Consider the following 12,100-nt stretch of genomic DNA (forward strand, 5'->3'; position numbering starts at 1 on the left):
TTATGACTGCTTTTTGCAGACCAGCTATGCAGCAGAACCTTATGGCAACATAAGAAATCTGTAACAAAGTTATTAAAAAACACATTGTTCAGATATCTTAGTTAGGCTCAACAGAAATCAAGAGAGCACATCTCAAAAGCCTTTAAAGTGCAATGGAAACATTTTTTTGTTGCTGTGTGTGCATAAGGGGGATGGGGGAGGAACGTGCAGATGTTTCATTCCCAAGCAGCATAGAGAGGCAGGGAGATCGTAGGGGTTGCTAGGTGACCTCACTACATAAATATTCCACCCTCTCACAGGCAGTGCCCCGCCTTCTGTTGGTCCATATTGAAGACGGATAGGGGCATTCACTTTTATAGACTGCTATTGAATTAATCAGGGGGTTTCCAACCGTTTCCATCCTGCCTAGATTAAAAAAAAAATGAAAACATTGCATCAGAAAAGGCTGGTGGGAGGAGATATAGGAGGACGGGCTCATTGTTATGGCTGGAATGGAATCAATGGAACAGAGTGAAATGTGTTGTTTCCATCTGTTTGGTACCATTCCATTGATTCCAATCCAGCCATTACAATGAGTTTGTCCTCTTATAGCTCCTCCCACCAACCTCTTCTACTGTGCATCACTTGCCAATCAATGATTTTAGACAGTATAAACTCATCACTGTCTCTGATTATGAACAAGCAATTATAAAATGGCAAATTGTGTGCATTACACCCACCCAGGAGCCAATTAAGTCCAAATATAGGGAATATGGGAATTATGTATCCCATAGCAGCAGAAAGCTGAGGGTGCTGTGGCACCCCCTGAAAAATCAGAAGAGAAAAAAATACAAAAATTGAAATAAAAGTTGTACTGTGAGCCTTTACTAGTATTAACGGAACAATATAGACGTCTTGCAGGATTCAGTAGTTGGAATAGTATGAGTTGGTTGTTTTTCTTTGATTGCCATTCTAATGGAATCCAGAAAGTACAAAACCCAGTCCTCAAAACATTTACATCAAAAGGTGCAAAGTAATGGGCAAAGACACAAAACATCCACTTAAAATGTCATATTTTTCTTGATCAAATAACACGAGAGAAAAGTATGTTTGATTCCCACATGGGACCAGTACTATGAAAATGTATGCACTCCCTAATGTAAGATACTCTGGATAACAGTGTCAACTAAAAAGGAATGAAGAGACGATTTAAGTTCACATAGAAATAAGTGCATTAGCAAAGTATTTCAAGAAACTGGAAAACATATCAAGCATGTATTTTTAAATTCCACAAGTATTACCAGATTAACTTTTGTACAGATAATTATTAGACTGAAGTTACAAATGCTGGTAAACACTCAAATACGTTTTAGTTTAAATGCATTAACAAAAGTAGTGCAATGGGCCTTTACTAGCCATGTATTAGGAGACAAATATAGACCTCTTCAGTGCAGGCATATTTTTTTCCCCTGCACCCCCAAACTACTGCATTATCCTGCATGTAAGAAGTCGTAGAGCTTCCTCTGATAGTGGATGTTTAAGGGAAACCAGATCAGTGTTATCTGCAGCCACCACCCATTGCATGCAGGTATCATATGTGCTGCAAACGAGATCGAGTTGCACCTACTGAGTGAGTTCGATTAAACTGAACCGCGGTGCACCGGTCTATGGCCTGTGGCATAACGGCCAAAAGCAGTGAGGGAGGAGCGACTCCTGGAGTGCCCTTCTCAAATCGAAGAGTATTCTGCGCAACTCGGTCATGTTGTCAACAAGTATTGTTCAGAAACATGCACCACTTTTCCATAAAATACACTGAACAAAAATATAAACCCAACATGTAAACTGTTGGTCCCATGTTTCATGAGCTAAAATGAAATGATCCCAGAAAATGTCCATACACATAAAAAGCATATTGTTCTTGTGCACAAATTTGCATACATCCCTGTTAGTGAGCATTTCTCCTTTGCCAAGATAATCCATCCACCTAACAGGTGTGACATATCAAGAAGCTGATTAAACAGCATGATCATTACACAGGTAAACCTTGTGCTGGGGACAATACAAGGCCACTTTAAAATGTGCAGTTTTATCACACAGGACAATGCCACAGATGTCTTAAGTTTTGAGGGAGCGTGCAATTGGCATGCTGACTGCAGGAATGTCCACCAGAGCTGTTGCCAGAGAATTGAATGTTCCTTTCTCTACCATAAGCCACCTGCAACGTTGTTTTAGAGAGTTTGGCAGTACATCCACATGTCCTTACAACTACAGACCACGTGTAACTAATGGCTTAAGCCCGGGAGGAAGCCCAGTTCCATAACGAATGCAATCACTTTTCACCCATCGCAAACTCCTCCCACCGGAGTAACGGGCCAAATAATTGAATCCCCTCAATGTTTAGAGGTTGGCTCCGCTAGCCTTCGCTCTGATTGGAGAAACTGGCTCCTAGACAGAGGGGGACCTTGAGTTACCGCGGACTGGCTGTCTGGCTGTAATGGGGGGCCTGGCCCCGGGTACTCAACCGTCAGGATTAGCTAATTGTTATACAATATAGTTAGGTGGCTAATTAAAGACGGTGGCAGTCTGGTTAAGGTAGGCTTGTATGGGGTTCTATCCCCGCAAGTTTGCATGTGATTTTATACCTACGCGAATGCAGCACGGTTGCAGTAAAATTGGAACTTCAGCAGCGCGAGCTAGCCCAGCCCCCGCTAGCTGGCTAGCGAACGAGAATTTGCTAGCGGATCGGGGCTTCAGTCCGTAAGTAGCGACATCGAATTATAATGGTCTGTTCTATGTTAGTTAGCGACTCTAACTATGTGGGTTAACTAGCGAGTTGCCAAACTGGCATGGAATTTGTGCTGCACTGTCATACAGCGCGAGCCACCGCTATCAGCCGTAGACGGTGTGCTAAACTAGCAAGCTAACATTAGCTACACTATAGTAACCCCTGTGTTTTGAGAGGCTAGTAATACCACTGCAATAGGCTTGATGCAAACTCTATCCTTTAGACCAGGGTTATTCCTCTCTTGTCCTACGAGTTTCGGAGCCTGGTGGTTTTCTTTTCTATCTGCTAATGAATTGCGCCCACCTGATTGGTGGTGGAGAGAAATAAGCAATGAAACTGGCTTCGATGTCTAGAGTTTAATATGAGGTCTTTAGATTATGCTTTCAACCCATAGAATCCAACATGTGTTACGTTTATGCAGCAGCATTGCTATTTTCATTTGGTATCTAGGCAGCTGCTAATTCGGGGATTGCGTGGATCTATATTTAGACACAAAGACGGATAGAGTCATGCTTTGTCTGCTTGCTGCACAAATACATTTGATGAGCTCTGACTGCATGGCACATTACTGTGCATTGAGATGCGGCTTATTTTATGTACACTGACTGTCATTGACTGCATGCATGAATTACACTTTTATTTTTTTTTATATTTGCAGTGCCTTGAGTAGCAGACTGGGACAAGAATTCGGCCCTGACATTTTATCCACATCACTGTGCGCGCTGCCAACTCAAGCCCCATTACACACCCTACTTAGACACAGACATTAGTACTGACACAACATCGGCACTACAGTAAACACACTACTAGAGATGCAGCTTAGCGCTGTGACTGTAACTCTGTTCTGGCCATTTTGTTTGTCACCCTGGTGTGTTGGCTGTCTCATCACACACTGCTTTTTCTTGTTCTCAGTCTCAGGGTTTTGTTAACTGGTAATAGGCGGCGTTTGGCAGATTAAAATAAATAAATAGAAAAGACGCTAAATAAAATTGGCGCCGGCCAATTGTCCAGGCGAAGAAACAATTCCATAGCAAAATAATGCTTTTTAGCCTATTCATTGATGGAAATACCAGTCGATGGAAATACATTTGACTGGTAATGCTTATCGGTCTATGGGTTAATTTGCATAATTTAGTGGAATTAAATTGTTGTGTGTATATACAGTATATTCATTATGTATCTTATTTATCACATGCGTACAGAGCCTTTAAGCGAAAAATCTGCAACAGCATCCCAAACAGCGAATGCATAAGCAACAAAAGGCAGGCTTCATCAGCGCGTCACACACCACTTTGCAATGAGCTGGAGGCAGTATGCATTTTGAAAACATATACTTAATTGTTTGAAACCTGAACATTTTACTACATATTATGAGGCATGTCTTACCTTGCTTCAAAGTAGCCTAGCCAAAATCAGACCATATCCATGGAGGCAATTATTTTATATAAACTTTCTTTCATTGTCCAGTAGCCAAAGGCACAATCCTAGTCATATAGCAACCCATGCTAGTTTTTGTATATTAGATCTCCCCACTTTCTAAATGTCTTAACAGATATTTTCATCACTGTCAACATAAAACCGCTTGCAAGTGTGGTGCGCTTTTAACAAAGGTGTTTTCCTGCTGCGCTTATAATGTGAAGAAATGAGTTCAACATTTTAAGCTTAACGTTTTGATCTGTTGCATCAGACTCATTATTTTCATGTTTGTTGTATATTGTCTAGGCCTACTGGTTGTATGAATTTGGGATCTATTGTCCCACAGCTGTCCCAATATAATAGGTAAACTTGTCTAATATGGTGGAAAGTAGATTGACATAGGCTAGTGATTTTGCTGTTGGTTACTCTTCTTGTTGGCTGGGGGAAAAGTAAATGTGGACAGTTATTCAAAAATCTTAAAAGTTGGCATCAGAATTTGGTAAGAAGTACCACACATCGTTGCATCCTCGACTTGCATGTTCATATGAATAACCATAATCTAAATGTGGTTTCTATCATTCTGAGCACAGTGGGTGGATACCTTAATCAGTTTACGCACCCAATGCATTTCTCAAATGCCCAGTGAATTAAAATGCTGCGGGTCAAATGTCTGGCTCCATATTTAACTAACGGAAACCCTGCCTGTCTGCTTACGCCTTATCGACATGAAAGGAAATTAGCAAAAATGTTCACTTTCCTATTCATCTTCTCCAGCACCTCTCCAACATAAAAAAGGATAGAGGAAGAAAAGTGTTTCGGGTGACATCAGCCAAATACCAGACAATTAGTAGGCAATGCCTACTCATCATTGGTTAAAATCACATGATACACACTGATGACGTCATTGGGAAACGTATCTTCCTCTCTCCTTTTTACTACAAAACATAGAGGTGTTTGGGGATGTGCTGGAGATGATGAATATGAAGTAGGAAAACGTTGACATTTCTCTCCCTAGATTTCTAACTCTAAATATAATACCCACTGCTAGTAGCCATGTATTCATCCAGCAGTACATTTAATGTCCTAAAATAAACGTTGCAGTTGTAGGCTACTACCAATTAGACCTATAGTCCTATGTAGGGCTGGGCGATATGGCCTTCAAGTCTTATCTACGTGCTTTTGGGGGCGATTAACTTTCTGTCTAAGCATTGTTGCACAAGTAAAGGTCAATACACTGCATTTCAAACAGTCGGGAATAATCCAATTATAATTCAGGGCTTGTAAAATTACAGCTAGGTTAAATATAAGCCTTCAAACGTAAAACTCACAAATTATTTATTTTATAAAAACATTGTTTAACCTGCTTTTTTTGCAATAATTACTGACTTGGCTTTCAAGTCTGTCTATGAAAATGCGCTTTTTGTTACAAATGTAACCAGAACCATGCACATCCACTACTAATAACCAACTTTTTGTAGCAGGCATTATAGAAAATTTAGCACAAGTCTCATAAACAATCAGAGAAATGGCTCAAAAATCTAAATACGCCCAAGGATCACCGGCCATGCAATCTTTTTCAATCTTTATTTTTTCCCTCAATTTTCACCAGCCAACCCAACTAAAGATAGCCAATCCGCCCGGGCTCATTTAAAAGGAAAAATGCATTATTTTTTAAAATTTTTGTTAAATCTCTTAGAGTCCCACACTTGCCCAGCTGCCAGGCTATGCATGCAGTAGCAAAGGTGATTTGGCAGATAATCAAGGTAAGATTTGATGCAGCCCTGCTAAATTACACATTCCAACCAAGCTGATTTTCATATTTAAAATATGCATTTTGTCACATAGCTATTAGGATATTGCTTTGATATATGTTGCAGGTTATGTAGCTATGTTTAATCACACATTATAACATTGAGAAAAGTATCTGTGTCAAGTCTAAAGGGAGGAGTATTGGCCATATCTTAAATAATCCATGCCAAGTTTTATAACGGTCACATCATTTCCTAATCTAACCAATTGCGGAAGGAACCTATAACCAAATCACAGCATCACACTAAACCAGCACCAATGTAGATGCTGTAATGATACCAGTGTGCCTTCCCTTATCCAATCAGAGTGCGCAGCAGCAGTATACCGGTAGCTGTATTCCAGTCACAGCTTTAGCCGGTACAGTATCGTCACTGCTGCTCAGCATTGAACAGTGCTCTGGCTAATGTAAATCCCAGGCTCCGATGCAGCACTGACCCTGCAGGGCTGCTCGCTAGGCTACCTCCCTCCCTCCCTCCCTCCCGTGATGTAGTACAGGACTGGAGCTAGAGAGCTGTTCCTGTCTATATACTTCTAAGATCCTTCTAGGCTGCTCAGCTTGCTACAATATCTGGCTAGGCTAACCTCCCTTCTTCTCGGCTGTTGTGCTAGTGGAGCAGGACTGGGCTTATATGTCAATGGGCTGGAGCTGTGTCTACAGACTCTGTAGGGCAGTGTCTCGAGCAGGACACTGTCTGTATCCTGTAAGTTTCTGCTAGCTCAAAGCTGCCTGTAGGGGTCAAGTGGGTTTGAGTCAGGCTCAGTACGGTGGACCAACGCTGGGGGTAAATTTGGCCTCGTTTGACTGGTGCGTCCTGGATGCGTTTCAAGCTGCAGTCAGGGAAGTGGAAAGGACAGTCTTTATGCTTTAAACAGGTGGCCTGGCCTACTTTCTGTACTGTAATACAGACTAACTCCTGTTATTCATCAAACATTTGTATTTCATGCTTGTCTCTCTTGGTCTTAGGTATCACCTTTAACCCTCAAACTGAAATGAACACAGGCTATGATGAATCCTCTGAGGTAAGAACTTCTGCTTCATAATTATGTCAGACAGCCAAGTCCCTTAATGAATGAATGACAGTGCAGGGCTACTGTAGTATTTATTGGTCTGTAAAGATGTCATAAGCTAATAATAGCTGCTGACATACAGTTGAAGTCGGAAGTTTACATACACTTAGGTTGGAGTCCATTAACTTGTTTTTCAACCACTCCACAAATGTCTTAACAAACTATATTTTTGCCTATCGGTTAGGACATCTACATTGTGCATGACACAATTTTTCCAACAATTGTTTACAGACAGATAATTTCACGTATATATCACTTACGTTTTCACACTATCACAATTCCAGTTGGTTAGGTGTTTACATACACTAAGTTGACTGTGCCTTTAAACTACTTGGAAAATTCCAGAAAATTAAGTGTTGGCTTTAGAAGCTTCTGATTTGCTCATTGACATCATTCGAGGCAATTGGAGGTGTACCTGTGGATGTATTTCAAGGCCTACCTTCAAACTCAGTGCATCATGGGAAAATCTAAATAAATCAGCCAAGACCTCAGGGGAAACAAATGTAGACCTCCACAAGTCTGGTTCATCCTTGGGAGCAATTTCCAAACGCAATGAAGGTACCACCTTCATCTGTACAATAGTACGCAAGTATAAACACCATGGGACCATGCAGCCGTCAGACTGCTCAGGAAGGAGATGCATTCTGTCTCCTCGAGATGAACTTTGGTGCGAAATGTGCAAATCAATCCCAGAACAACAGCAAAGGACCTTGTGAAGATGCTGGAGGAAACGGGTACAAAAGTATCTATATCCACAGTAAAACGAGTCCTATATCGACATAACCTGAAAAGCCGCTCAGCAAGGAAGAAACCACTGCTCCAAAACCGCCATAAAAAAGCCAAACTACGGTTTGCAACTGCACATGGGTACAAAGATTGTACTTTTTGGAGAAATGTCCTCTGGTCTGATGAAACAAAAATAGAACGGGTCGGCCATAATGACCATTGTTATGTTTGGAGGAAAAGGGGGAGGCTTGTAAGTCGAAGAACACCATCCCAACCGTGAAGCACGGGGGTGGCAGCATCATCTTGTGGGGGTGCTTTGCTGCAGGAGGGACTGGTGTACTTCACAAAATAGATGGCATCATGAAGCAGGACAATTATGTGGATATATTGTAGCAACATCTCAAGACATCAGTCAGGAAGTTAAAGCTTGGTCGCAAATGGGTCTTCCAAATGGACAATGACCCCAAGCATACTTCCAAAGTTGTGGCAAAATGTCTTAAGAACAACAAAGTCAAGGTATTGGAGTGGCCATTACAAAGCCCTGACCTTAATCCTAAAGAAAATGTGTGGCTAGAATAGAAAAAGTGTGTGCGAGCAAGGAGGCCTACAAAGCTGACTCAGTTACACCAGCTCTGTCAGGAGGAATGGGAAAAATTCACCCAACTTATTGTGGGAAGGTTACCTGACACGTTAGACCAAAGTTAAACAATTTAAAGGCAATGCTAACAATCAATTAGTATTTGGATGTGAACTTCTGACCCCCTGGGAATGTGATGAAAGAAATTAAAGCTGAAATAAATCATTCTCTCCTTTTATTCTGACATTTCACATTCTTAAAATAAAGTGGTGAGCCTAACTGACCTAAAACGGTATTTTTTTACTATGATTAAATGTCAGGAATTGTGAAACTGAGTTTAAATGTATTTGGTGTATGTAAAATTCCAACTTTAACTGTACATGCTGAGAAACCTGCTCTAGGCTAAATTATGGTTAAGGTTTCTTAGTATTGTGTTGTCTGACCCCAAATCTCTACTTACATTTTAGCTGCATTTACAGATGCTTCTTGAATATGTATTTTGGCAAGTCTCAACATACAGTATTCACATGTGCAGTCAATATATCATGTCTAAAACATTGAATTAACATTTGCCTTTCTTAGAGAAGACTGCAAGTCACTGCCAGTCAGACAAAAGGGGATCAGCAACGAAACGGCTCACCATTCCTTCCCTTCCTTCCTGGAAGAAACACCACACTGTCACCCTAAAGAGCAAATGGAAAAATGAAATCTGTATATTTTAGTTTCATATTTTTTTGTTAACATGTCTCTTTTTTTTGTCGGTGTGTGGGGGTGTAGATGAGATCATGATGACTCTGAAGTTTCATACCTTCTCTCTCTTATCTGTGATTTATTAACATGTTTGATATACAGTAGCCTGTAAGGGACTCTAAGCCTTGACGATATGTTTTGTATTTCGGGAAGGAGAGGAAAAGACTCAGGAATGTAATAACACCGATACCTGGCCGACTTGAGCAGAGTCTCCTACATCTGAGACCTAGCCTGGTTCCGAGATCTGTTTGTGCTGTCTTCCGTGACATCGGCAAGATGGCACAAACCGATTTTGGAACCAGGCGAGCAGAGGCCCAACGTCTGCGTTTTCAAACTCTACCGGTGGCCCCTTTTTTGGGGGGGCTGAGTACAGTAACTGACAGGCAGCAGCATGTCATCCACTCTTCCACAGAACACAGTTGAAACAGCTGCTGGATCCTCCACGCATGTTTTAACACTCATTCAGTTCTATCTGCTCTGTTCACCTCACACACTCATCAGCATTGATCTCTGCTTAACACCGTGTGTAGTTAGGCCTAGACTTATATCATTGTCTGTACAAACACACTTAAAAAATCTAATCAAATGTTTATTTGTGACATGCTTCATGAACTACAGGTGTAGACTAACGGTAACATTCTTTAAGAGTCTTTTTCGAACAATTCAGAGTTTAAATCTTGAAAGGGAGTGGTTCTACCTCGACGCATAACCATTCAAACATTGGGTTCGGTATTTTACCTCTAATAGTCCTAATCCTTCAGCTCTTTAGGTGATTCACACCCTTCAGCTCTCAAAAATCCTCTGCTCATTCTCAAAACTCAAATATTTACATACTCTAAAGTATTTACTGAGGCTAAGAGTCCCCCCTTTTTTCCATTTTAGATTACTAAATGCTTGGTAGTTCATTCTTTTTTTGTTTTGAAATGTTTTTTTAAATTTTGATGTAGTATTTTAAGTTTTGAATGTTTACGTTGCAAACTAGTATAAAACCATGTGTAGACACAGTCATGTACGCTGTGATGTATAGAAGTAGCTATAGTAGAAATGCATTGTTTCCTTGTGGTAAGTGAGTGAGATGCTGCCACGGAACTGAGACACTGATGATTGGTGCTATTTTGGACTTTAATCTGCTCCTTGGAAAGGTAGCCGAGATGGGTTTTTATTTTTTACTTTCATGTTCTGATTAAGGAAGGGGTTGGTTCTTTGACGTCTGGTTGTTGTAACTTGGTCTGGATTGGCTTTGTTTTTCCCTTGTCGCTTTCTGTGCGGCTTTCTCATTGGACTTAAGGAAAATATCAACTTCTTTCATGGTAATGTTTTACTAAAGGGGGGGGGGGGGGGGGTTTAGGTGAGAATATTTATGAGGATACACCATGTTGATCGGAGCAATCACAAAACTGCAATCGTTAACACTAGTTACCCTTTAAAACTGAGATGTGCAATCAAAGGGATACGTTTTATCCAGTAGTGCCCAGCACAAGTCAATTTTTTTAGAGAATGTTTACGTTTTTTGTTTATGTTCTGATTGACAGACAATCTTGAAACCAAGAGTGCATTTTTCCCCTAACGTGTTTGTTTAACAGATCTCCTAAGCGATTTTGCACACTTGTGAGTAATGAAATTGTCACGTATAGAAGACGCCACAGAATGTTAATGTCAGATATCCGCTTCAAGTTGGTTAGCATAAGTAAACACTGAAACGTAAAGGTTATTTTTAGAAAATGGTACTTGAGAGAACTTGATAGTTAAATTATAAAATGGACACACACACTTTAATGTGTGTCAAGGCCCAGCCTGTTAGGGTTTGGGTTCAGGGTTTCAACTTTTCTTCACCAGCTGGATATGAATTAATGCTATAGTGAGTCATGTGTGGTTATATAATGTTAGTTAACATGAGTCTGGAATCACATGATGCATATAATCTTGTTTTAGAAAACCATTTTCAGGGCACACGTATCATAAAGTGATCTCCGTTTTAAAAATATATATATTTTCATTGTCTTTGAATTATTTAGTAAATGAATTGTTGACTGAACCTTTTTATTAAATAACTAAAACCCCAAAGTTTTTAAATTTTAGCCAAAAAAAAATGACAACTAGGGTTAAGGGCCTTGCTCAAGGGCACATTGACAGATTTTTCTACCAGTTGTCTCGGGGATTCAAACCAGCAACCTTTCAGTTACTGGCCCAATGCTCTTAACCACTAGGCTATCTGCCACCCTAGCTAGAGATTTAAAACATCAAAGTTATGTCAGTATTTGCAGTTTTGTTTTTGCTTCCCTTTTTTACATTGTTAAATATTCTAATTAATATAATAATAACCAACTTGAAAGCCCACTTTAGTTTTCTTTTGTCTTCCATTCTCCCTCGATATTGGGACCTATTGAACCAGCATGTTCTGGTCTTGTTAATTGCGTGCTCTCTTTTTGTCATTGTGGTTTTTGTTTTGTGAAAAATATATATATATATATCCTCTTGCAATTCTTTCCTCATAGACTACTTAATATGAATGCTGTTTTGTACATAGCAAAGTGAATAGCGTAGGCAGGGTGTGTTGCGTGAGGTATTCAGTATTTACCACTAAGGTTGAAAAAATATATATATACAGTATGCCAGCTTTGGAAAAATGATTATAACGATGCGCTTAACTTACAGTATCCCATGTACTTTACTTTGGCAATTTTAGAAGTAGTGCAATAAATATGCAAGCTTGTAATTTGGTGTTTTATCTGTTGTGTGTGTGGCGTCTTCTTTCCAGTGCTGTAGGAAGCTTGTGCAATTGTGCTTTGTTAGAGAAGCCTGCCTGACTGGTCTTGGAATACAGTTTCAAAAAGTCACGTGATTTTTTTTTTATATATATATTTTTCAAGCTGTGGTTTTTAACCATTGGTGGCAAACAGCAGAGAGCCAAGTATCCAGAGAGCAGAGCCAAAGTGTGGTTGTACAGTTCCTATGGCTTCCAAGCGGATATTCCTTACAACGTAGTTGCG

The 12,100-nt window shown here is 40.2% G+C and overlaps 1 long non-coding RNA gene across 1 annotated transcript; it reads left to right on the top strand.

The window, feature by feature from the left end:
* Positions 1 to 2,391: 2,391 nt before the first annotated feature.
* LOC115126971 (uncharacterized) lies at positions 2,392 to 11,838 on the top strand. Its single transcript, XR_003863279.2, has 4 exons — positions 2,392 to 2,736; positions 5,877 to 5,943; positions 6,954 to 7,009; positions 8,943 to 11,838. It is a non-coding gene; the product is annotated as an uncharacterized LOC115126971 (long non-coding RNA).
* The last annotated feature ends 262 nt before the right edge of the window (positions 11,839 to 12,100 follow it).

This window comes from Oncorhynchus nerka, linkage group LG4, assembly GCF_034236695.1.
Source record: "Oncorhynchus nerka isolate Pitt River linkage group LG4, Oner_Uvic_2.0, whole genome shotgun sequence".
Classification (NCBI taxonomy): Eukaryota; Metazoa; Chordata; class Actinopteri; order Salmoniformes; family Salmonidae; genus Oncorhynchus; species Oncorhynchus nerka.